This window comes from Erythrolamprus reginae, chromosome 2, assembly GCF_031021105.1.
Source record: "Erythrolamprus reginae isolate rEryReg1 chromosome 2, rEryReg1.hap1, whole genome shotgun sequence".
Lineage (NCBI taxonomy): Eukaryota > Metazoa > Chordata > Lepidosauria > Squamata > Dipsadidae > Erythrolamprus > Erythrolamprus reginae.
Genome location: NC_091951.1, coordinates 1368091 through 1395730, shown reverse-complemented (window position 1 = coordinate 1395730; position 27640 = coordinate 1368091). Strand labels below are relative to the sequence as shown.

Genomic DNA, 27640 nt, shown 5'->3' with positions numbered 1-27640 from the left:
ATTACCAGCGGATATAATTCGGACATAAGTATAACCAGATTTTAAGTAACTTGTATTCTTCAATCCTTTCTCCTATCTACCCTCACATATAATCATTTATTACAATATTCTTAAATAAGTAAATAAATCTAATATTTTTAAAACCCTTTCAAACTTATTCAGCTCCCCCCCCCTCTCTTTTGTTCAAGCCGTTCATAAAATTCTTTCCATACTTCTTGGTCCTTAAGCTCCATTGTCATCTTGTCTGCTTCTGCAAAGTCAAGGATCTTTTTAATCAAGCTTCTTTCGGTTGGCATTATTTCCTGTTTCCAATATTGTGTAATTTTTGCTGTTATTATGTGTTGAATTAGATAGTAATGTTCTTTCTTCATTGATTTTTCCAAAATGCCAAGTAAAAGTTTTCCGGTTTCAATACTAACTTTTGTTGTATCATTTCTTCTAATCTGATCAGAAACTTTTATGTAAAATTATTTTTGGTTTATGTTTGGGGCATAAACTACTATTAAAATTGTTTTTTATAATCTATCAAATTTCGATACTTAGGATCCTACCTTCCTCATCGGAATATGATTGTTTAGGATTTAACCATTCCTGTACGTAAACCGCAATTCCTCTTTTTTTGTTTTTGCTGAGGCTACAAAGAGCTTTCCAAGTTTGGAATTTTCCAATATTTTATAGTCTACTTTTCTTATGTGGGTTTCTTGTATGGATCCTTTTATGGGAAGTAAGATGACCACTTTGAGCAAAGGCCTTTCCACACTCCATGCATTTATATGGCTTCTCCCCTGTGTGGATCCTTTTATGGGAAATAAGATCACTTCTTTGAGAAAAGTCCTTTCCACACTCCATGCATTTCCATGGCTTCTCCCCTGTGTGGATCCTTTTATGGGTAATAAGATGACTTCCTTGAGCAAAGGCCTTTCCACACTCCATGCACTTATACGGCTTCTCCCCTGTGTGGATCCTTTTATGGGAAATAAGATCACTTCTTCGAGCAAAGGCCTTTCCACACTCCATGCATTTATACGGCTTCTCCCCTGTGTGGATCTTATTATGGGAAGTAAGTGCACTGCTATGAGTAAAGGCCTTTCCACACTCCATGCATTTATACGGCTTCTCCCCTGTGTGGATCCTTTCATGGGAAACAAGATCAATTCTTTGAGCAAAGGCCTTTCCACACTCCATGCATTTATACGGCTTCTCCCCTGTGTGGATCTTATTATGGGAAGTAAGTGCACTGCTATGAGTAAAGGTCTTTCCACACTCCATGCATGTATACGGCTTCTCCCCTGTATGGTTCACCTTATGGTAAGTAAGTGAACTTCTTTGAGCAAAGGTCTTTCCACACTCCATGCATTTGTATGGCTTCTCCCCTGTGTGGATCCTCATATGGGAAGTAAATACACAGCTCTGAGCAAAGGTCTTTCCACACTCCATGCATTTATACGGCTTCTCCCCTGTGTGGGTCCTTTCATGGATAGTAAGTGCACTGCTCTGAGCAAAGGTCTTTCCACACGCCATGCATTTATAAGGCTTCTCCCCTGTGTGGATCTTATTATGGGAAGTAAGTGCACTGCTATGAGTAAAGGTCTTTCCACACTCCATGCATGTATACGGCTTCTCCCCTGTGTGGATCACCTTATGGGAAGTAAATACACTTCTTTGAGCAAAGGTCTTTCCACACTCCATGCATTTATATGGCTTCTCCCCTGTGTGGATCCTCATATGGGAAGTAAGTGCACTGCTCTGAGCAAAGGTCTTTCCACACTCCATGCATTTATATGGCTTTTCCCCTGTGTGGATCTTCATATGGGAAGTAAATGCACTGCTCTGAGCAAAGGTCTTTCCACACTCCATGCATTTATACGGCTTCTCCCCTGTGTGGATCCTCTGATGGGAAGTAAGTTGACCTCTTTGAGCAAAGGCCTTTCCACACTCCATGCATTTATACGGCTTCTCCCCTGTGTGGATCTTCATATGGGAAGTAAATGCACTGCTCTGAGCAAAGGTCTTTCCACACTCCATGCATTTATACGGCTTCTCCCCTGTGTGGATCCTCTGATGGGAAGTAAGTTGACCTCTTTGAGCAAAGGCCTTTCCACACTCCATGCATTTATATGGCTTCTCCCCTGTGTGGATCCTCTGATGGGAAGTAAGTTGACCTCTTTGAGCAAAGGCCTTTCCACACTCCATGCATTTATACGGCTTCTCCCCTGTGTGGATCTTCATATGGGAAGTAAATGCACTGCTATGAGCAAGGGTCTTTCCACACGCCATGCATTTATACGGCGTCTCCCGTGTGTGGATCCTCTGATGGGAAGTAAATTGATATTTCCAACGAAAGGTCTTTCCACACTCTATGCATTTATATGGCTTCTCCCCTGTGTGGATCCTCATATGGGAACTAAGATGACGGCTCTGAGCAAAGATCTTTCCACACTCTATGCATTTATACGGCTTCTTCCCTGTGTGAACACGTTTATGGGAAATAAGAGTACTTCTTTGAGCAAAGGTCTTTCCACACTCCATGCATTTATACGGCTTCTCCCCTGTGTGGGTCCTTTCATGGATAGTAAGTGCACCGCTATGAGCAAAGGTCTTTCCACACTCCATGCATTTATACGGCTTCTCCCCTGTGTGGATCCTTTCATGGATATTAAGTTGCTCTCTTCTTCTAAAACATTTTCCACATTTCAAACAATTATAAGGCTTCTCTTTTGTCTTAATCCCTTTTTGAGATGTCAGGTAGTTATTTCCAAGAGAAAGAATGGATGTCTCATTGTAATTTGGTCTGTTGTGTCTTCTGATAGCATCTTCTCCTTTGTTTTGGGTTAAATGGTGTTCATTCGCTTGTACTTTAGCTTTGATTAACTTCACACTTTCCCCAATATATTTTTTCTTTATTTTCTCTTGTCGGGCAAGAATGTCTTGCATCGGAGCATCAGTGGAAGAGGAGCTTTCCTGATTCCAATTCTTTGACTGGCTTCTCTCAGGGCTTTCGAATTCCATTCCAATTCCAAACCTCTCCATTCCATCTTTATCATTGATCAGTTTGAACAGTTCACAGGAATCTTCATTCTCCTGCCCATTATGACCTTCAAAGCAAAAGATAATGAAATGAAATATATAATAAAACAATATACAGTATAACATTTCAGATCCAATTAATTAAATATCTAAAAAAAAAACCAGTGCCATAAAAAACAGTCTTTCCCATTCAATCATAAATGCATAAATGAGTCCTAAGACTCTTGCAGAAGGCAAGGAGGGTGGGGGCAGTACGAATCTCTGGGGGGAGTTGATTCCAGAGGGCTGGGGCCCACACAGAGAAGGCATTTATCTGTCTGTCTGTCTGTCTGTCTGTCTGTCTGTCTGTCTGTCTGTCTGTCTGTCTGTCTGTCTGTCTGTCTTTCTGTCTGTCTATCCATCTATCTATCTATCTATCCATCCTAGGACCCGCCAACTGACATTGTCTAGTTGATGGGACCTGGAGAAGGCCAACTCTGTGGGACCTGACCTGTCGCTGGGATTCATGTGGCAGAAGGCGGTACCCAAGGTATTCTGGCCCGATGCCATGTAGGTCTTTATAGGTCATAACCAACATTTTGAATTGCGTCTGGAAACCAATTAATAATAATAATAATAACAATAATAATAATAATAATAAGAAGAAGAAGAAGAAGAAGAAGAAGAAGAAGAAGACTCGGGGCGGCTCACAAATTGGCCACCAATTCAGTCCGTGGAGTGATGGTGAGATATGTAAATGACATTAACTGTTTTTACTATCCGGAAATTTCTCCTTAGATCTAAATTGCTTTTCTCCTTGATTAGTTTCCACCCATTGCTTCTTGTCCTGCTCTCAGGTGCTTAGGAGAATAAACTGGAAGACTCCCTCTTCTTTGTGGCAGCCCCTGAGACATTGGAAAACTGCTATCACCCTTGGATCTGGTACGGGCGTCAGTTCGCAGAGAACGGAGAACTAAAGGACATAGAAACATAGAAGACTGACGGCAGAAAAAGACCTCATGGTCGATCTAGTCTGCCCTTATACTATTTCCTGTATTTTATCTTACAATGGATATATGTTTATCCCAGGCATGTTTAAATTCAGTTACTGTGGATTTACCAACCACCTCTGCTGGAAGTTTGTTCCAAGGATCTACTACTCTTTCAGTGAAATAATATTTCCTCACGTTGCTTTTGATCTTTCCCCCAACTAACTTCAGATTGTGTCCCCTTGTTCTTGTGTTCACTTTCCTATTAAAAACACTTCCCTCCTGAACCTTATTTAACCCTTTAACATATTTAAATGTTTCGATCATGTCCCCCCTTTTCCTTCTGTCCTCCAGACTATACAGATTGAGTTCATGAAGTCTTTCCTGATACGTTTTATGCTTAAGACCTTCCACCATTCTTGTAGCCCATCTTTGGACCCGTTCAATTTTGTCAATATCTTTTTGTAGGTGAGGTCTCCAGAACTGAACACAGTATTCCAAATGTGGTCTCACCAGCGCTCTATATAAGGGGATCACAATCTCCCTCTTCCTGCTTGTTATACCTCTAGCTATGCAGCCAAGCATCCTACTTGCTTTTCCTACTGCCCGACCACACTGCTCACCCATTTTGAGACTGTCAGAAATCACTACCCCTAAATCCTTCTCTTCTGACGTTTTTGCTAACACAGAACTGCCAATGCAATACTCAGATTGAGGATTCCTTTTCCCCAAGTGCATTATTTTAAATTTGGAAACATTAAACTGCAGTTTCCATTGCTTTGACCATTTATCTAGTAAAGCGAAATCATTTGCCATATTACAGACGCCTCCAGGAATATCAACCCTATTGCACACTTTAGAGTCATCGGCAAATAGGCAAACCTTCCCTACCAAACCTTCCCCTATGTCACTCACAAACATATTAAAAAGAATAGGACCCAGAACAGACCCTTGTGGCACACAGCTTGTAACCTCTCTCTGGTCAGAATACTCGCCATTAACAATGACTCTCTGATGTCTACGCTTCAGCCAGCTTGAAATCCACTGAACTATCCAGGGATTAAGTCCAATCTTCACTAATTTATCTATCAGCTCTTTATGTGGAACCGTATAAAAGGCTTTGCTGAAGTCCAGATAGGCAATATCCACGGCACCAACTTCATCCAACACCTTTGTGACATAGTCAAAGAAATCAATGAGATTAGTCTGACATGATTTGCCTTCTGTAAAGCCATGCTGATTTGGGTCCAATAAGTTATTGTTTTTTAGGTGCTGATTTATCCTCTGTTTGAGTAGAGTGTCCATCATTTTAACTAGAACTGATGTCAAGCTAACTGGCCTGTAGTTACCAGCTTCTTCTCTACTGCCCTTCTTGTGGATAGGCACAACACTGGCCATTCTCCAATCCTCAGGAACATCTCCTGTTAACAGGGATTGGTTAAACAAATCAGTCAGGGGGGTAGCAATGACAGATCTGAGTTCTTTAAGAACTCTGGGGTGGATGCCATCTGGACCCATTGCCTTATTTATCTTTAATCGTTCAAGTTCTTCTAAGAGATCAGCTTCTAAGATCACTGGAGCTGAATCCATACAGCTGGAAGCAATGCTATATCCCTCTATAGTATTATTTTGTAAGGACTTCAGTGTTGTAATCATAGGTTTATAGGCACTGAAATTTAGGAATAAAATATTACTGGAGAGTGATGTTTTAAGCCTAATGGGTGCTGTATAAAACCTTAATTCTTCCTCTATTGCAGTGGTCCCCAACGTTTTTTCCACCAGGGACCAGTTTCAGCAAGACAATTTTTCTATGGCCCAGTGGGGGCGGAAAGGGGCGTGGTTGGGGGCGGGATTAAGCATGGGGGTGCTGGTCCTCCCCGCCCCTCTTTCCCGCCATCGTCCTGTGGCCGGCAGAACCTGCCTCCCAAGCCCTCTTGCCCAGCGGGAGCTAAGCGCTGGAGAGAGGGGGTCAGGCTGGCCCTCCTGCCTCCCCCCAGCCAAAAACGCAAAAGCGCCCCGCGGCAGAAGCCAAAAGAGGCTTGAGCCTCTCGGTCCTTCCCGCCCCTCTGTCCCATCCATCGTCCTGTGGCCGGCAGAACCTGCCTCCCGAGGCCTCTTGCCCGGCGGGAGGCGAAGCGCTGGAGGGAGGGGGTGGCGGCATGAGGGCCGGCAGCTGCTGACTCCACGGACCGGTGCAACATGCCCCGCGGCCCGGTACTGGTCCGCGGCCCGGTGGTTGGGGACCCCTGCTCTATTGAAAGGAAGCAAAGTCCAGGCTGAGTAAGCAAGCTGCAGAATCCATGACCATGTTGGGAAATAATTGACTTGATATACAGCATGAAGAAAACCTATAGCTAACTTCCATATAAGGAAATATATGCCTTACTCTCATTCCTTTGCTAATCACCAGTAAACACACAATCCAGGAAAAGGCAAAGAATGGAGCTTCCGTTAATTACCTATAGGGAAGCCACAAGGGAAGCCTTATATGGTGCAAGAGTGAATGGTAGTAGGGGGATGGCTTAATGTATGTGGCGTTCGCGAATTGGTTATTCTGTACCACATGTCAGGAAAAGTGAAATACAATAAAAGGAGAGATCTTGATTTAACAGAGGTCGTCTCATCGAGAAAACTTTCTCTATCACTTTATTCTGATGTGGCAATCATGGCATGCTGTGCCTCCCTAGAGGTCGGCCCACTGAAGGAGGGCTGCATGCCTTCACTTCAGTGCGAGATGACACAAGACAGCGCCAGGACACAGGGTATTAATCTTGTGTGATCTCAGACTGCAGCACTTTGGGCAAAAGCAGGACCTATGAAGGGTTTTGGAGGCCAAAAACAGGTCTGTAATCGCTCTGTAAGAACCACCAACTTTCCCACCCACTTTCTTTGTGGAGAAAAGTGTGTCTTATATTCTGAAAAACATTGTAAGCCCCTGCGGAAGGGGATGGAAGAATATATAGGGTGAACGTTGCAGCACCTCTGCTGTCATAGAAACATAGAAGATTGACGGCAGAAAAAGACCTCTTGGTCCATCTGTTCTGCCCTTCTACTATTTCTTAGGATGGATATATGTTTATCCCAGGCATGTTTCAATTCAGTTACTGTGGATTTACCAACCACGTCTGCTGGAAGTTTGTTCCAAGGATCTACTACTCTTTCAGTCAAATAATATTTTCTCATGTTGCTTCTGATCTTTCCCCCAACTAACTTCAGATTGTGTCCCCTTGTTGTTGGGTTCACTTTCCTATTAAAAACACTTCTCTCCTGAACCTTATTTAACCCTTTAACATATTTAAACGTTTCGATCATGTCCCCCCTTTCCCTTCTGTCCTCCAGACTATACAGATTGAGTTCATTAAGTCTTTCCTGATATAGTTTTATCCTTAAGACCTTCCACCATTTTTATAGCCCACCTTTAGACCCGTTCAATCTTCTCAATATCTTTTTGTAGCTGAGGTCTCCAGAACTACAAATGTGTTCTCACCAGCACTCTATACTTGTCTCCAAATGTGGTCTCACCAGCACTCTATACAGCGGGATCACAATCTCCCTCTTCCTGCTTGTTATACCTCTAGCTATGCAGCCAAGCATCCTAATTGCTTTTCCTACCGCCTGATTGCACTGCTCACCCATTTTGAGACTGTCAGAAATCACTACCCCTAAATCCTTTTCCTTTGAAGTTTTTCCTAGCACAGAACTTCCAATACAATACTCAGATTGAGGATTCCTCTTCCCCAAGTGCATTATTTTACATTTGGAAACATTAAACTGCAGTTTCCATTGCTTTGACCACTTATCTAGTACGGAAATACTAGATAAATCATTTGCCATATTACAGACGCCTCCAGGAATATCAACCCTATTGCACACTTTAGAGTCATCGGCAAATAGGCAAACCTTCCCTACCAAACCTTCCCCTATGTCACTCACAAACATATTAAAAAGAATAGGACCCAGAACAGACCCTTGTGGCACACCGCTTGTAACCTGTCTCTGCTCAGAATACTCGCCATTACCAATAACTCTCTGATATCTACGCTTCAGCCAGCTGCAAATCCACTAAACTATCCAGGGATTAAGTCCAATCTTCACTAACGTTTCTATCAGCTCTTTATGTCATAGGTAAGTATGAATGAGGAGCGTGATGCTGCAACACTCTTATTTCGGGACTGGATCTCAAGTACTTGATTAGATTAGATTAGATTTACTGGATTTATATGCCGCCCATCTCCGCAAACTCGGGGCGGCTCACAACAATAATAAAAACAGTACATAATAACAAATCCAATGCCCACCAATCTAATTACAGTTTAAAATTAATAAATTCATAAAACAATCCCAATGTATATAAAAACATACACACAGTCAATCAATCAATGGCAAAACAACATGGGCAAGGGGGAGATGTTTAGTTCCCCCATGCCTGACGGCAGTGGTGGGTCTTAAGGAGTTTACGAAAGGCAGGGAGGGTGGAGGCAATCCTAATCTCAGGGGGGAGCTGGTTCCAGAGGGTCGGGGCCCCCACAGAGAAGGCTCTTCCCCTGGGTCCCGCCAGACGGCATTGTTTGGTTGACGGGACCCGGAGAAGGCCGACTCTGTGGGACCTAACCGGTCGCTGGGATTCGTGCGGCAGGAGGCGGTCCCGAAGATATTCTGGTCCGGTGCCATGAAGGGCTTTGTAGGTCATAACCAACATTTTGAATTGTGACCGGAAACTGATCGGCAGCCAATGCAGACTGCGGAGTGTTGGAGTGATATGGGCATACTTAGAGAAGCCCATGATTGCTCTCGCAGCTGCATTCTGCACGATCTGGAGTTTCCGAACACTTTTCAAAGGTAGCCCCATGTAGAGAGCGTTACAGTAGTCGAGCCTCGAGGTGATGAGGGCATGAGTGACTGTGAGCAATGACTCCCGGTCCAAATAGGGCCGCAAATGGCGCACCAGGCGAACCTGGGCAAACGCCCCCCTCGCCACAGCTGAAAGGTGTTTCTCTAATGTGAGCTGTGGATCGAGGAGGACGCCCAAGTTGCGGACCCTCTCTGAGGGGGTCAATAATTCCCCCCCCCCAGGGTAATGGACGGACAGACAGAATTGTCCTTGGGAGGCAAAACCCACAGCCACTCCGTCTTGTCTGGGTTGAGTTTGAGGTCAAGGAGCACCAGGACAGAGGACAAGCCCCTGTCCCGGGCCCGCCAGAGATCATCCATCAACGCGACCAAAGCAGTTTCCGTGCTGTAACCAGGCCTGAATCCAGACTGTTGAGGACCTAGATAATCGGCTTCTTCCAAGGACCGCTGGAGTTGGAGTGCCACCACCTTCTCAACAACCTTCCCCATGAAGGGAAGGTTGGAGACTGGACGGTAGTTATTAAGCACGGCTGGGTCCAGGGAAGCCTTCTTGAGGAGGGGGCGCACAAGTGCCTCCTTATAAAGGGGCGGAAAGGACCCCCTCCCCAAGGAGGCGTTGACAATCTCCTGGACCCAGCTCCGTGTCACCCCTCGACTGGCCGAAACCAGCCAAGAGGGACACGGATTCAGTAAACAGGTGGCGGAACTCACAGCTCCAATGGCCTTGTCCACTTCATCAGGTTGAGGGAGGGCTGGTCCCAAAACCTTTGCTCCTGAATTGGATTGGGAGAATTCTCTTCCATGGGCTGTCAGGCTGAAGGCATCTTTGATTGGAGACTTTGCCCTCCCACACTTTATGCTTTAGAATGTATTCTTGGTGTGGGAACTTGGGAGGGGCTGTTGCATAGAGATGTAGCCACAACAAATTCCTTTTAGATTCTCAAGGTCATCCTTCGTTCGCCACCTGCCTGGAAGTTGATATAAGTAACGCACATGTTGGCAAAAGATGACTGGTCGACGTAATGAACGTGTCAGTGTAGGGACAAGGGAATGAACTTTAAACTGGGTGGACAAACCCTCGTAGCTATAGATTCGGGTTTCTCACAGATGTGCTAACATGGCTCTGTTAATAAATCGGAACTTTGAGGAATACTTTGCCTTAGATTCTGATTTAGTTTTGGATGCTATTTGGAATCCTGACACAGTTTGGTTGTGAAAGTTCTTTTCTCACACAATTGTGGATGTTTGAGAGGACAAATGACCACACACTCCTCTCACATGACCTCCAAAGGATACATAAAAGCACACCTTGATCTTTTCAGCCCCCACAGGTAAGTCCAAATAGAAATTGAAAAGAACATATAAGGAAAGGCAGAGAAAGCAGCGGAAGTGATGTGCCAGTGCCTGGAGGCTGTTGGGGCCTGGATGGGTGTCAACAGACTCAAACTCAACCCTGATAAGACGGAGTGGCTGTGGGTTTTGCCTCCCAAGGATAAATCCATCTGTCCATCCATAACCCTGGGGGGGGGGGAGGGAATTACTGACCCCCTCGGAGAGGGTCCGCAACTTGGGTGTCCTCCTCGATCCACACAACTCACATTAGAGAAACATCTTTCAGCTGTGGCGAGGGGGGCGTTTGCCCAGTTTCGCCTGGTGCAGCAGGCGCGGCCCTTTCTGGACCGGGAGTCACTGCTCACAGTCACTCATGCCCTCATCACCTCGACTACTGTAACGCTCTCTACATGGGGCTACCTTTGAAAAGTGTTCGGAAACTTCAGATCGTGGAGAATGCAGCTGCGAGAGCAGTCATGGGCTTCCCAAAATATGCCCATGTCACACCAACACTTCACAGTCTGCATTGGTTGCCGATCAGTTTCCGGTCACAATTCAAAGTGTTGGTTATGACCTATAAAGCCCTTCATGGCACCGGGCCAGGATATCTGTGACTGCCTTCTGCCGCACGAATCCCAGCGGCTGGTTAGGTCCCACAGAGTGGGCCTTCTCCGGGTCCCGTCGACTAAACAATGTCATCTGCCAGGACCCAGGGGAAGAGCCTTCTCTGTCACGGCCCTGACCCTCTGGAACCAGCTCCCCGAAAGTTTAGGATTGCCCCCACGCCAATGTTCCCTCTAATTTTTTTTCGGTGTGGGTGGAAAAGTATAGTGTCTGAGCAACAGTCCCTTTGGGACTGGGCGGCATAGAAAAATAAATAAATAAGAAAAAAATTCCCTTCTTTTTTTATTAAAAGAAATTAATAATAAAATAAAACCAAAATCTATTACTATTATTATCTTCTCTTTTTCCATCCCTGTCTCCTCCCCCCTTGTGTGTGTGTGTGTGTGTGTGTGTGTGAACTCTTGAACCATTTCCAATAACAGGTGAGCTATTGGAAATAGTTCAAAGAGTTCAATCACACACACACACACACACAAACGGCTGGGGTTTTTTTCTCTGTTATTATTTGGGTGCTTTTTACCATATGCTTTAAATCAAGAGTCATTTCTCTCTCCCCCTCTTGCTCTCTCTTTCTTTCTCTCTCACTCTTTCTTTCTTTCTCTCTCACTCTTTTTCTCTCTCACTCTTTCTTTCCTTCTCTCTATTGCTTTCTTCCTCTTCTCTCTCTTGCTATCTCTCTCCCCCCTTTCATCTCTCTCTCTTTCTCTCTTGTTTTCTTTCTCTTTCTATTGCTTTCTTTCTCTTCTCTCTCTTGCTATCTCTCTCTTTCCCCTTTCATCTCTCTCTCTTTCTCTCTTGTTTTCTTTCTCTCTCTCTCTATTGCTTTCTTCCTCTTCTCTCTCTTGCTATCTCTCCCCCCCCTTTCTCTCTCTCTCAGCCGCGGCATTGGGATGTAGCCGTGGGCGGCGGCAGAGTGATCAGCTGTGAGGCGGAGCTCCGGAACAGAGGCACCGACGGCGAGGGGGCTGCGAGAGCGCTTTCTCCGAGCGCTTCAGGAACGCCTGCCCTGCCTCTACTGCAGCCCCATTGCTGGAAGTCTGAGACGAAAGCGCTCCCAGCGAAGGGGCTGCGAGAGGGGTGGGGCGGGCATTCCCGAAGCTTGCGGAGAAAGCCCTCTCTTGCAGCCCCCTGGCTGGCAGCGCTTTCATCCCAAGAAGAAGCCGCAGCCGCCACCGCCGCAAGAGGGGGAGAGAGAAAGAGAGAGAAGTCGCGCCCCAAGGCAGGAGGCGGCGGCGGAGAGGGCAGGTGGGAGGCAGGGCCGAGAAGCCAGGGGCGCGTTTGGCCGGAGGTACTGTGGGGAGGCAGGGGCGGACGCGGCTTCCTTTCCTCCTACTGCTGCACCTCCCCGCGCCCCCCCAGTCGGCTGGCAGCGGGATGGGGAGTGCGCGCCCGTGGAAAAGGGCGCGCGCGGGGGTATTTGGGAGTGCGCGCCTACTCACGGGCGCAGCTTACGGGGAACGGTGCCCCACGCTCCTTGCCTTTCGTAAATTTCTTAAAACCCACCTCTGCCGTCAGGCATGGGGGAACTGAGGTATCTTCCCCAGGCTTTTTTAAATTATGGCTTTTTAGTTTTTAAATATTAAATATTAGATTTGTATTGTACATTGTTTTCTATTACTGCTGTGAGCCGCCCCGAGTCTACGGATAGGGGCGGCATACAAATTTAATAAATAATAATAATAATAATAATAATAATAATAATAATAATATAAGCAAAGAGACATTGACTCTTTCTTTGGACCATGAGAAGGCCAGAACCTTTCCTGACGATACCTCATAATAGTGGTTTTATAATTTAAAAAAATTACTATAATCTGTCTTCTTGAACTCTCTGATTGGCGATTAGAAAACTCTTACCCAGAGAGACCACGTTCCTACAGTTTTCCAGCATGACTTCCGAATGCAGCGCTTTCTGGTCAGGATCCAGCAGAGACCATTCCTCCTCAGAGAAAGACACAGCCACCTCCTTGAAGGACACAGGACTCTCCTGCACACGGAAAAAAGAACAGAACAAGAGAATTTGCAAAAATCCTTCAGGACTGGGCAGCATAGAAGTTGAATAAATAAATGAATAAATAAAAATCTGTTCATCTTCATCATTCATTTAGACAAGAGGATGGAAGGGGAACTCCAATTTCCAGACAAGACAAAACTTTTCCCTTTCTTACTTGATTTGGAGGTTGAACCGCTGTTTGATCTCCGTCATAAAAACCAGAAAGCTTCATTCTTTGTTTCTCTGTAAGGAATAATTTCAAAATGCATAATTCTACGGAGTCTACGGAGAGGGGCGGAATACAAATCTAATAAATAATAAAATAATAATAATAATAATTAACAAAAAAGGAGATATTCTATAAAAGAGAAGAGAGAACAAAGGTGAGACAGATGGACAATCTTCATTACCTTCTGTGCTGTCCTGACTTTGATCTTCCCAAGGGATCCTCCAGGGAATTGACCTCTGAGGGGGATTTGATGGATTCTGATTTCCCTCGAGATCTCTGATCTCCACAGTGCAGCACTTCAAATAGGAGGAAGGGAAAAAGAAGCAGAATTAATATATGTCACAGGACACAACACAACCTCAAAGTCCCCAATTTCCATCCGTGAGGTTGAGGAACAATGTCCTACAAGAATTGGAGAATTGCCATATGTGATGAATGCCAGAGAGGTTTGGAAAGGGGGGCTGAAATATTTAAATATGTTCTCTATTCCCTTCTGAGCTCCCAAAAGTGTCTCACCTGCAACTGGACCTGCTCCTTCTGCTCCTCCACCTGGCTCAGGAGGAGGCCTTCCACCAGGGCCAACACTTGGGAGCTGGTTTCTGCTCCACACTCCCGCACCCAGCCCTCCATCTCTGGGGGCAGAAGGGACAGGAGATGCTCCAGAACCACCAGGTCCAGCATCTGGGCTTTGGTGTGCTTCTCTGGCCTCAGGCATCGCTTGTACAAGTCATGGAGTCGGCTGCAAAGTCCTCGGGGACCCTCAATCTCCAGGTATTGGATGGAGTTCCAGGCCAGAACTTCCGAAGGGAGGATGAGTTCTTCCTCCAGGATCTTCTGCCCGAGTCTTGTCCAGAGCTTCCCCCCTTTCCCACGCTGAGGGGCTGCAGGGCCTTTTCCGCTTCCCCCTTTTGCAACAGGTGGGGTCTCCATCCTTCCTCTGTCCTGCAGAGCAACTCCAAAGGGGTCCAAGGACTCTTGTGGGTCTCCAGACGCCTTTTCCTTCACGGGACCATTTCTGGGAACACAGGACGGATCCCTCCAGGTGATCCCGCTCTTTTTTTCTTCCCCCAGGAGAAAATGGGGCCTTGCAAAGACCCCAAATGGCTTCCGGTTTCTGTCTCTGAGGTGGAAGGAAAAACAAAGGCCCAGAATGAGAAGGTGGAATTCAGCCCCTGAGCGACCTTCACCCAACCTGCCCGGAGCCCCAAGAGGCTCATCCCAGCGCAGGGTCCAGGTCCCCCGAGCAGGGTCGGGAAGGAGGCAGCTGCAGAGGCCGCCCCGCTTCTCTCCCCCTCCGGAGACAGGATCGGGCCCTGGGGGAGCCTGGTACGAATCCCGCCTTCTCCTCTCTTGCTGGGTCTCCGCAAGGTCCAGCCCCCTTTCCCCCTTTCTTTTGCAGGGAGCCTCCTCCCCTCACCTGGCGCAGGCCTGGATGTCCTCCCACCGGACTCTCTGTCTCCTTCGAGCACCAGCCGTTAAGGAGAGCGAGTGTAGCGTCCAGAGCGGCAACGTTCAGTGATGTCACTTCCGTCTCTGCCTCCTCTGCAAAGCCCCGCCCTGCAATGGGGAAGCGCCTGGAGTTCCCTTCCCTTGGCAGAGGGCGCCCTCTGGTGGATTCGAGACAAAGTGCCCGGATGGGAGAAAAGGCGGGAAAGAGGAAGGCAGGGGTGAGGGAAGGGAGGGGGCGGGGCGGAAAGGCCCCTTTCGGAGGCTCCCTGCCCGGCAAAGGCTTCGGCCTCTGTGCTTCTTCCTCCCTCCCCTTTTCTAGGGGCCCCAATGCCTGGAAGGAGGTTCCGGTCTTTCTCCTGAGGCGTTTCTAGGGCGCTTGGGCCCTTCCTCCCCTCGGGACCCCCTCCCCCTCTTCCCTCCGCTCGGCTTCCCCATTGAGGTCCCGCAGATTCCTCCTCTGGGGCTGGGAGAATCCACGTCCTCTCTCTTTGAAGCACCATCCGTGGTTCTGCTGGTGGGGGCGAAGAGGGGGAAGAGAAGGGCCGGGAAGGGCCTTAGGTGCTTTTCGGGGAATGGGGAGGAAAATCTCTGCCTTGATTTGAAATAAACCTTTAAACTCCCAGGCATGTTTAAATTCAGTTACTGTGGATTTAATCCTTTAACGTATTTAAATGTTTCGATCATGTCCCCCCTTTTCCTTCTGTCCACCACACTAGACAGATTGAGTTCATTGAGTCTTTCCTGATACGTTTTATGCTTAAGACCTTCCACCATTCTTGTAGCCCGTCATATTTGGGGTTTTTTTTAAAAAACGTTCACAGAATACAGCCAAGATTATCCTGAGGTAAATCGCAAAAAGCACCCAGGAAAAAAAGGCGGGGAAAAGGGGAAACATCCTTTTCCACCCTCAGCAACCAATCAGGGAGCAGATCTCACCAGGCAGGAGCCCGTCCTCACTCAGCCTTCTCCAGCTATTAAATTGGATATTTTAACATTCGAAACGTTCCAAAGAAACAAGATGACTTTGCTCTTGTCCTTTAGATAGAACTGTCCTTCTAGAAACAGATGCTGACATCATAATTTGCAAAAGCAAAGAAGTTCTGCTGACTAGAGGGATATTTTAGCTGGGATTAAGAGCTGTCTCTTTAAGAGATTGCATGATGGGGAATGTAGTCCCTGATGTTAGAAAAATCCCCAGAGCTCTGTACAATAATAATTAATAATAATAATAGTTTATTCGATTTGTATACCACCCCCTCTCCGAAGACTCGGGGCGGCTCACAACAACGATAAAAACAATATTATACCCTTTAAAACCCTTTAATATATTTAAATGTTTCGATCAAAAGGGGGGACATGATCGAAACATTTAAATATGTTAAAGGGTTAAATAAGGTTCAGGAGGGAAGTGTTTTTAATAGGAAAGTGAACACAAGAACAAGGGGACACAATCTGAAGTTAGTTGGGGGAAAGATCAAAAGCAACATGAGAAAATATTATTTTACTGAAAGAGTAGTAGATCCTTGGAACAAACTTCCAGCAGACGTGGTAGATAAATCCACAGTAACTGAATTTAAACATGCCTGGGATAAACATATATCCATCCTAAGATAAAATACAGAAAATAGTATAAGGGCAGACTAGATGGACCATGAGGTCTTTTTCTGCCATCAGACTTCTATGTTTCTATGTTTCTATACTGGCACAAATCTAATATTAAAAAGCTGGCAATATATGTTTTACTTCAATTACCAACTTCTTTTCATTAGTCCATTTAGTGGGTCTAATTGGACTTCCAAATAGGGTTATTACCTTTGCAAGTTTATAATTATTGGGTTTTATAATAACCATGACCCCATCTGTGTCCCTGACTGACCGACTGGCTAGAGGCCAGAAAAAGCTCCTGCCTTTATGAACTCCAACCCAACTGGAGAATAGTGAAGGCATCAGTGGTGGGTTGCTCCCAGTTCGGCCCGGTTTGTGCAAACTGCTAATGAATGTAGCGGATGGCTTCGGCCACCTGTCCCAATGTCGTCGCAGGCAACCCGTGCGTGCTCAGTACTTTATTGTTATTTATTTATTATTTGGATTTGTATGCCGCCCCTCTCCGCAGACTCGGAGCGGCTAACAACAGCAGTAAACAGTAAATAACAAAATCCAATATTAAAAAACAGTTAAAAACCCATTATATAAAAAACCAATCATACGTACAAACATACCATGCATAAAATTGTAAGGCCTAGGGGGAGAGTGTATCTCAGTTCCCCCATGCCTGGCGGCAGAGGTGGGTTTTAAGCAGTTTACGAAAGGCAGGGAGGGTGGGGGCAATTCTAATCTCTGGGGGGAGTTGGTTCCAGAGGATCAGGGCCGCCACAAAGAAGGCTCTTCCTCTGGGTCCCGCCAAGCGACATTGTTTGGTTGACAGGACCCGGAGAAGACCCACTCTGTGGGACCTAACTGGTCGCTGGGATTCGTGCGGCAGAAGGCGGTCCCTGAGGTAATCTGGTCCAGTGCCATAAAGGGCTTTATAGGTCATAACCAACACTTTGAATTGTGACCGGAAACTGATCGTCAACCAATGCAGACTGCGGAGTGTTGGAGTAACATGGGCATATTTAGGAAAGCCCATGATTGCTCTCGCAGCTGCATTCTGCACGATCTGAAGTTTCCGAACACTTTTCAAAGGTCGCCCCATGTAGAGAGCATTACAGTAGTCGAGCCTCGAGGTGATAAGGGCATGAGTGACTTTGAGTAGTAGAGTTTACCATTTTATACATTGTGTAACACAAGCGGGGATTCTTTGAGTGGCGATACTTGTCCTCGCGCGAGCATTGGCTATTTACATGCGCAGAAGGCCAAATCTCATGCAGGCAATGCAACACATTTTTCCACGTGGCCTAGCTGGGAAGCAGGGATGTTAACAGCAAGCCCACTTGAACTCCCAGATCCAACTTCGAGAGACTCACACCCAGCAATCTTGGGTGCAGGGATCCTACTAGGACTGATGGTCGTCCACTGCTTGTCATTGCTCCACCTCTTCCCTGGTGTTGCAGCTGGTGCAGCACCTAAAACCCATGTGGGCACATCTCAGAGAGGGGAACACAGCCCCTTGGGCCCCAGCCAGATCTCAGTTATGCATAGCAGGTCAGCCACATCCTCCATGCGAATGTCCCAGACCAGAGGGCCCTTGTTGATTATGGACCTGGTGTTCAGCAGCAGCAGCAGCAGCCTGAGATCAGGGTCCTGACATTCCCTGTCACCAGCTATACAGCTAGAGACTGACAGGCCAGGACAAGGAATTGCTGTGAGGTATCAAGTCTTAGTTCCCTGAGAGTGCCCCCCCCGGTTCTGCTCTCATTAGAGAAACATCTTTCAGCTTTGGCGAGGGGGGGCGTTTTTGCCCAGGTTCGCCTGGTGCACCAGTTGTGGCCCTATCTGGACCGGGACTCACTGCTCACAGTCACTCATGCCCTCATCACCTCGAGTCTCGACTACTGTAATGCTCTCTACATGGGGCTACCTTTGAAAAGTGTTCGGAAACTTCAGATCGTGCAGAATGCAGCTGCGAGAGCTATCAAGGGCTTTCCCAAATATGCCCATGTTACACCAACACTCCGCAGTCTGCATTGGTTGCCAATCAGTTTCCGGTCACAATTCAAAGTGTTGGTTATGACCTATAAAGCCCTTCATGGCACCGGACCAGACTATCTCAGGGACCGCCTTCTGCTGCACGAATCCCAGCGACCAGTTAGGTCCCACAGAGTGGGTCTTCTCTGGGTCCCGTCAACTATACAATGTTGCGTGGGGGGACCCAGGGGAAAAGCCTTCTCTGTGGCGGCCCCGGGCCTCTGGAACCAACTCCCCCCAGAGATTAGAATTGCCCCCACCCTCCTTGCCTTTTGTAAGCTGCTTAAACCCCACCTCTGCCGCCAGGCATGTGGGAATTGAGATACTCTTTCCCCTAGGCCTTTACAATTTTACGCATGGTATGTCTGTATGTATGTCTGGTTTTTATAATAATGGGTTTTTAACTGTTTTTAGTATTGGATTATTATTATATGCTGTTTTATTACTGTTGTTAGCCGCCCCGAGTCTGCGGAGACGGGCGGCATACAAATAAATAAATAAATAAATAAATACATACATACATACATACATACATACATACCTGTCTCTCCTCACCCTGACTGGCCCTCATGCCCCCGAGAGCTCCCTTCTCCCACTCCACGGACCTCCCACTTGTCTGCCAAGACCCAACAACCAGCCATACCTGATTCACTCAGCCCCCTATCATCCACGTCCAGCAGGGGAGGTTCCAGCTTCTGCCCCCGACTCCTCCAGTTTCTCATACAGTCATGTACAACCTGTCCCCCCTACCATTTAAAATAATATAAATCTCATTTAAAATATCAATATCAAATATCAAAAAGGCAACAAGTGTTGGTTATGACCTATAAAGCCCTTCATGGCACCAAACCAGAATATCTCCAGGACCGCCTTCTGCCGCACGAATCCCACCGACTGGTTAGGTCCCACAGAGTTGGCCTTCTCTGGGTCCCGTCGACTAAACAATGTCATTTGGCAGGACCCAGAAGAAGAGCCTTCTCTGTGGCGGTCCCAGCCCTCTGGAACCAGCTCCCCCCAGATATCAGAGTTGCCCCCACCCTCCTTGCCTTTCCCAAGCTCCTTAAAACCCACCTCTGTCGTCAGGCATGGGGGGAATTGAAAATTTTTTCTCCCTTCCCCCTAGGCTTATAGAATTTATACATGGTATGCTCGTTGGTATGATTTATTTATTTATCATTTAGATTTGTATGCCGCCCCTCTCCGAAGACTCGGGGCGGCTCACAACAAGACATAACAAATCATAAATAATTCAAATAACTTTAAAATATTTAAAGATTTAAAAGAATCCCATACTGCTTAAGACCCACCTTTGCCGTCAGGCATGGGGAAACTAAACATCTCCCCTGGGCACGTTAATTTATACACGGTATGCTTGTGTGTGTGTTTGCTATTACATGGAGTTTTTCTTAAATCGTTAAATATTTTAATTAATTGGATTGTTGTGACTGTTTTTTTACTTGTTGTGAGCCGCCCCGAGTCTTCGGAGAGGGGCGGCATACAAGTCCAACTAATAAATAAATAAATAAACATACTAACAGAAACGCACACAAGCATACCATGTATAAAATTGAACAAGCCCGGGGGATTCAATCCCCCCATGCCTGACGGCAAAGGTGGGTTTTAAGGAGTTTACGGAAGGCAGGAAGAGTAGGGGCAGTTCTAATCTCTGGGGGGAGTTGGTTCCAGAGGGCCGGTGCCGCCACAGAGAAGGCTCTTCCCCTGGGGCCCGCCAACCGACATTGTTTAGCTGACGGGACCCGGAGAAGGCCCACTCTGTGGGACCTAATCGGTCGCTGGGATTCATGCTGCAGGAGGCGGTCCTGGAGATATTCTGGTCCAGTGCCATGAAGGGCTTTAAAGGTCATAACCAACACTTTGAATTGTGACTGGAAATTGATCGGCAGCCAATGCAGACTGCAGAGTGATGGTGAAATATGGGCATACCTAGCTAAGCCCATGATTGCTCTCGCAGCTGCATTCTGCACGATCTGGAGTTTCCGAACACTTTTCATAGGTAGCCCCATGTAGAGAGCATTACAGTAGTCGAACCTCGAGGTGATGAGGGCATGAGTGACTGAGCAATGAGTCCCGGTCCAGATAGGGCCGCAACTGGTGCACCAGGCGAACCTGGGCAAACGCCCCCCTCGCCACAGCTGAAAGATGGTTCTCTAATGTAAGCTGTGGATCGAAGAGGACGCCCAAGTTGTGGACCCTCTCTGAGGGGGTCATTAGTTCCCCCCCCAGGGTAATGGACGGACAGATGGGATTGTCCTTGGGAGGCAAAACCCACAGCCACTACGTCTTATCCGGGTTGAGTATGAGTCTGTTGGCACCCATCCAGGCCCCAACAGCCTTCAGGCACTGGCACATCACTTCCACCGCTTCATTGACTGGACATGGGGTGGAGATGTAAAGCTGGGTATCATCAGCATATTGATGATACCTCACCCCATGTCCTTGGATGATCTCACCCAGCGGTTTCATGTAGATATTAAATAGCAGGGGGGAGAGGACCGACCCCTGAGGCACCCCACAAGGGAGACCTCGGAGCCGACCTCTGACCCCCCACTAACACCGACTGCGACCGGCCAGAGAGGTAGGAGGAGAACCACTGGAGAACAGTGCCTCCCACCCCCAACCCCTCCAGCCGGTGCAGAAGGATACCATGGTCGATGGTATCGAAAGCCGCTGAGAGGTCAAGGAGCACCAGGACAGAGGATAAACCCCTGTCCCGGGCCCGCCAGAGATCATCCATCAACGCGACCAAAGCAGTTTCCGTGCTGTAACCGGGCCTGAAACCAGACTGCCGGGGACCTAGATAATTGGCTTCTTCCAAGGACCGTTGGAGCTGGAGTGCCGCCACCTTCTCAACAACCTTCCCCATAAAGGGAAGGTTGGAGACTGGATGATAGTTATTAAGTACGGCTGGGTCCAGGGAAGGATTCTTGAGGAGGGGGCGCACAAGTGCTTCTTTATAGAGTGTTGGAAAGACTCCCCTCCCCAAGGAAGCGTTGGTAATCTCCTAGGCCCAGCTCCGTGTCACCTCCCTGCTGGCCGAAACCAACGAGGAGGGACATGGATCCAGTAAACAGGTGGCTTTTTAATATTAGATTTGTTACATTGCTTTTTATTGTTGTTAGCCGCCCCGAGTCTTCGGAGAAGGGCGGCATACAAATCTAAATAAACTAAACTAAACTATGCATTAAAGTAAGATAAATAAGATGGAATAAATCAGTCAACTCTTGACTATTTCCTATGATGGTTAGAATGGTGATATCAGTCAATAACAGTCCCATGTTTGAGGAGCCTATCAGTAAAATTAGAACTCAAGACAAGGTCAATAATGTCCATAAAAATTAATGTCCACAGAATTAATAGCAACAACGAAGTCCACTTCAGTCTTAATTCTTCAGTGTTAATTCTATACAATGCTGAAAAACATTCCATTTCTTCTTTGTAAATTAAAGCTGGGATCTAGACTGGTTGCCCCCTAGAGAAGGAACATTTATAGTTTGGGTTTTGTTTTGTTTTTCATAATAAACCCAGTTGCATCTGGGAACATTAAAAATCCTTGTGGATTAGCTGAAAAAAATGCAGCGGTTTTACAAAGTGAAAGTTGTGAGTGTTTCAACAAGAAATGCAAATTCTGGATGAGAAAAAAATATGTGAGCAAGAGAATGGATGGAGAATTTCTAAATAAGTGGAAATGGAAAAGATTCAATTTGACGTTTTATTGAAAACACCTTCAACTCCTATTGATGACTTTTAGCAGTGGATTCAGCCTTTCATCTTTCTGAGGTCACTAAAATGAAGATCCAGATTGTTTAGTCAACGAGACCCGGAAAAGGCCAATTCTGTGGGACCTTATCGGCCGCTGGGATTTGTGCGGTAGAAGGCGGTTCTGGAGGTATTCTGGTCCAATGCCATGTAGGGCTTTAAAGGCCATTAGCAACACTTTGAATTGTGACCGGAAACTGATTGGCAGCCAGTGCAGGCCATGGAGTGTTGGAGAAATGTGGGCGAACCTCAAACTGATGAGGGCATGAGCGCCTGTGAGCAATGAAATAGGGCCGCAACTGGTGCACCAGGCGAACCTGGGCAAACACCTCCCTCGCCACAGCCGAAAGATGATGTTCCAATGTTAGCTGTGGATCGAGGAAACCCAAGTTGCGAACCCTCTGAGGGGGTCAATAATTCCCCTCCGATGGTAATGGACGGACAGATGGAATTGTCCTTGGGAGGCAAAACCCACAGCCACTCCGTCTTGTCAGGGTTGAGTTGGAGCTTGTTGACACCCATCCAGACCCCAACAGCCTCCAGGCACCGGCACGTCCCTTCCACTGCTTCGCTGACTGGACATGGGGTGGAGATGTATAACTGATGATACCGCACCCTATGTCCTTGGATGATCTCACCCAGCAGTTTCATGTATGGGAAGTGCACCGCTCTGAGCAAAGGTCTTTCCACACACCAGGCATTTATACAAATTTCCCTCTGTGTGGATCCTTTTTTAAAAAATTTTTTTTTAATTTCAAATATATACATTTAAAAGGACATTTTCTCAATCATTGCATCTTTACATCATCAAAACAGGCAAAAAGAAAAGGTAATTGAAAGAGAAAACCATAAAGAAAACAAAAACAGACAGTACATACACCTCACCCCACTCGTCTCATTGACAGCTTAATTTAAACCCATCAGTTTCATCATACAGTGACTATCACCAGCGGAAATAATTCGGACATAAGTATAACCAGATTTTAAGTAATTTGTATTCTTCAATCCTTTCTCCTATCTACCCTCACATATAATCATTTATTACAATATTCTTAAATAAGTAAATAAATCTAATATTTTAAAAACCCTTTCAAACTTATTCAGCTCCCCACCCTCTCTTTTGTTCAAGCCGTTCATAAAATTCTTTCCATACTTCATATCTTCTTGGTCCTTAAGCTCCATTGTCATCTTGTCTACTTCTGCAAAGTCAAGGATCTTTTTAATCAAGCTTCTTTCGGTTGGCATTATTTCCTCTTTCCAATATTGTGTAATTTTTGCTGTTATTATGTGTTGAATTAGATAGTAATGTTCTTTCTTCATTGATTTTTCCAAAATGCCAAGTAAAAATTTTTCTTTCTTCATTGATTTTTCCAAAATGCCAAGTAAGAATGGTGGAAGGTCTTAAGTATAAAAGGTATCAGGAAAGACTTAATGAACTCAATCTGCATAGTCTGGAAGACAGAAGGAAAAGGGGGGACATGATCGAAACATTTAAATATGTTAAAGGGTTAAATAGGGTTGAGGAGGGAAGTGTTTTTAATAGGAAAGTGAACACAAGAACAAGGGGACACAATCTGAAGTTAGTTGGGGGAAAGATCAAAGGCAACATGAGAAAATATTATTTTACTGAAAGAGTAGTAGATCCTTGGAACAAACTTCCAGCAGACATGGTTGGTAAATCCACAGTAACCGAATTTAAACATGCCTGGGATAAACATATATCCATTGTAAAATAAAATACTGTACAGGAAATAGTATAAGGGCAGACTAGATGGACCATGAGGTCCTTTTCTGCCGTCAGTCTTCTAAAAAATTCTTTCCATACTTCATATCTTCTTGGTCCTTAAGCTCCATTGTCATCTTGTCTGCTTCTGCAAAGTCAAGGATCTTTTTAATCAAGCTTCTTTCGGTTGGCATTATTTCCTCTTTCCAATATTGTGTAATTTTTGCTGTTATTATGTGTTGAATTAGATAGTAATGTTCTTTCTTCACTGATATTTCCAAAATGCCAAGTAAAAATTTTCCGGTTTCAATTCTAACTTTTGTTGTATCATTTCTTCTAATCTGATCAGAAACTTTTATGTAAAATTATTTTTGGTTTATGTTTGGGGCATAAACTACTATTAAAATTGTTTTTTTATAATCTATCAAAATTTCAATACTTAGGATCCTACCTTCCTCATCAGAATAGGATTATTTAGGATTTAACCATTCCTGTACGTAAACCGCAATTCCTCTTTTTTTGTTTTTGCTGATGCTACAAAGAATATTTTACTCAGTCTATTAAAGCAATATATAAAGAACAAACTGCACGGATAATAATTAATGGGAATTTAACAGATTCTTTTCAAATTGGTAAAGGTACAAGGCAGGGTTGCCCATTATCACCGTTATTGTTTATATTAACTTTGGAAATGTTGTTAAATAAAATACGTAGAGGAAATAAGGGGGGTTAAAGTTAAACACCATGATTATAGAGTGCGTGCATTTGCAGATGATGTGGTGGTAACATTAACACAGCCTCTACAATCTACTAAGGTATTAATGGAAATTATCAAGGAGTATGGAAAAGTATCTGGTTTCAAAATTAATGTGGGGAAAACCAAGATGATAACAATAAATATGACAGGGAATCAAAAAGAAGGTTTGGTAAAGGCAACTGGGTGTGAGATTGTGAAGAAAGTAAAATACCTGGGGGTTTATATTTCAGTAGACAATGGAAAATTATATAAGTATAACTATGAAACTTTATGGTCCAAGATACAGATAGAGATGGATAAATGGAAAAAATTGCAATTATCATTGTTGGGGAGGATAGCGGTAATCAAAATGAATGTTTTACCCAAATTTTTGTTTTTGTTTCAAATGATTCCAATACTTAAAAATGAGTCAAAATTGTTGGAATGGCAGAGAGGAATTAATAAATATGTATGGCAAGGGAAAAAACCCAGAATAAAAATGAAAATAATGCAGGATATGAGAGAAAGAGGTGGCCTAAAATTGCCTAATTTGAAATTGTATTATGATGCAACAGTTTTGGTAGCTATAAGTGACTGGGTAAATTTAACTAATGAAATGATATTGAATATAGAAGGGTATGAATTGTTATATGGCTGGCATGTATATTTGGTTTATAATCAAAAGGTGGACAGGACTTTTAAGAGCCATGTGCTAAGGAATGCTCTGTTGCGTGTCTGGAGAAAATATCAAGGGATAATGGATTATAAAGTACAGTAATACCTCGTCTTCCGAACTTAATTGGTGCCAGAAGGAGGTTCGTAAGGTGAAAAGTTCGTAAGACGAAACATTGTTTCCCATAGGAATCAATGGAAAAGCTATTAATGCGTGCAAGCCCCAAATTCACCCCTTTTGCCTCATTACCGCTGGCATTCGGATTTTGTTCAGAGGGGGGTGGAGGGGGGGAGACAGCGCAGGCTGCCCGGAGGGACCCTCATGGGTGGATTAACCGAAAAGTCAACAGTTACTGTCCGGCTTGCAATGACTGGAAGGGAAGGGAGGGAAACGCACGGGCGGTTTGTACGTGCGTCTTCTCTGGTTTTTTGTGTCTGGGAGGCCCCACTGGGGTTCTAGGATCATCTTGCGGGAGTCCGGTAGCGGTTGGGGAAAGGTTGGGGAAGCCCTTGCCAGATTCGCGCTGCGCCGCCACCCCTATCTGTAAGTTCAGGCAGAAACCTTTCTCTCTCTCTTCTCCCTCCCTCCTTTCCCCTCTCCCTCCTGGCCTCCCTCCTCCTCCTCTTCCTGTATTCCGCCTCCCTCCCAGCCTTCGGGCCACATTCGCCTTCCTCCGCCACCACCGGCGCCCAGCTCCTCCTCCTCTTCTTGCTTCTTTAGAAGATGACAGCCGGCGGCGCGAAAGCTGGGGATGGTGTGCGTGTGTGGAAAGGGTCAGCGGGAGAACTGGGGGGAGTCGTGGCCACTGCCCTGTGGAAGGGACCCGGCTGGGAAGCTCCCGAAGGTGTGGGCTGGGGTCTTTCCGGGAGAGCAAGCAGCCCGAAGCTGAAAGAAACGCGTGGAGGATTGCAAACAAAAGGCAGAACTTTCGGTGGATGGGAGGAGCTACAGCCCAGCGGCGTTTTACATTGATTCCTCCGGCCGCTTAGCTCCTCCCATCCACCCAGAAGCTGCAAGTTCTGCCTTTTATTTATCAGCGTTTCTTTCAGCTTTGGGGGAAACTAAGCAGCACGGAGATTTTGCCAGCCCAGCCACTAAACTCCTCCCATCCACCCAGAAGCTGCAAGTTCTGCCTTTTATTTATCAGCGTTTCTTTCAGCTTTGGGGGAAACTAAGCAGCACAGAGATTTTGCCAGCCCAGCCACTTAACTCCTCCCATCCACCCAGAAGCTGCAAGTTCTGCCTTTTATTTATCAGCGTTTCTTTCAGCTTTGGGGGAAACTAAGCAGCACAGAGATTTTGCCAGCCCAGCCACTTAACTCCTCCCATCCACCCAGAAGCTGCAAGTTCTGCCTTTTATTTATCAGCGTTTCTTTCAGCTTTGGGGGAAACTAAGCAGCACGGAGATTTTGCCAGCCCAGCCACTTAACTCCTCCCATCCACCCAGAAGCTGAAAGTTCTGCCTTAGGTGCCTCTTCCACACACCCTCGCCGCCCCCAGCCTCTGTGCCGCCGGCCGACTGTCAACTTGTAAAGAAGTGAGAAGACAAGGAGGAGCTGGGTGCCGATGGCAGCGGAGGAAGGGGAATGCTGCCCGAAGGCTGGGAGGGAGGCGGAATACAGGAGGAGGAGGAGGAATAGGAGGGAGGCAGGGAGGAAATTCCGGAAATGACAGTCACAAGGCAGGGAAATCCCTGCTGCAGTAAGAGAGCACAAGGTACAGCGCATGCGCAGTAGGAGAGCCCACGCCCCCGGCTCGGGTTCGTATGGTGAAAATGGTACTTAAGACAAGGCAAACAAATCATGAACCCCGGGTTCGTATCACGAAATGTTCGTAAGACGAGGGGTTCGTATCATAAGGTACCACTGTACCTATATGGGTGGTGCCCAGACACGCAATAGAGAATACTAGTATAGAACAAAGGCAAGATGTTGTAACATATAAGGAATTATTGAAATTAACTGATGGAGTATTACAATTAAAATCGTGGAATGATTTAAAAGAAGGATTAGTGCAAACATGGTTTCAATATGCTCAGTTGAAGGATAGATGGCAAAAGGATCAAAGACTTGGTATGGAACAACAGGAAGGACAATTAATAAAACAAATTAAGGACCAAGGCCCAAAGCACATAAAAAGAATATATAATATACTTATAGAAAAAGACTCCGAAACAGAATTAATTAAGGACTGTATGATAAAATGGTCACAGAATTGTGAGGAAACGATTACATTAGATACATGGGAAGTAATTTGGGTAAGAAATGTTAAATTCACACAAGCTCAAAATTTGAGAGAAAACTTTTATAAAATGTTTTATAGATGGCACTTGGATCCTAAGAAGTTGGCTAGTATGTATCCTGATAAACAGCCTAAATGCTGGCGATGTGATTGTATGGACGCTACTTACTTTCATGTGTGGTGGACATGTGTAAAAGTAAAAGCATTTTGGATAAAAATATGGTGGATTATGCAAAATGTTCTTAAAAAAAAATTGAAGTTTATACCACAGTTGTTCTTATTAGGTATTACCACAGACTGTACAAGTACAGAGACCAAATTGATATTGAATCTAATAACAGCAGCGAGACTCTTGATCGCCCAATATTGGAAGAAGGAAGAGTTACCCAC

The 27640-nt window shown here is 45.7% G+C and overlaps 1 protein-coding gene across 1 annotated transcript in view; it reads right to left on the bottom strand.

Annotated features, from left to right (window-relative positions):
• The window catches only part of LOC139162876 (zinc finger protein 721-like), a 360849-nt gene that overhangs the window by 59912 nt on the left and 273297 nt on the right, over nt 1-27640 (bottom strand). The window lies entirely within an intron of this gene.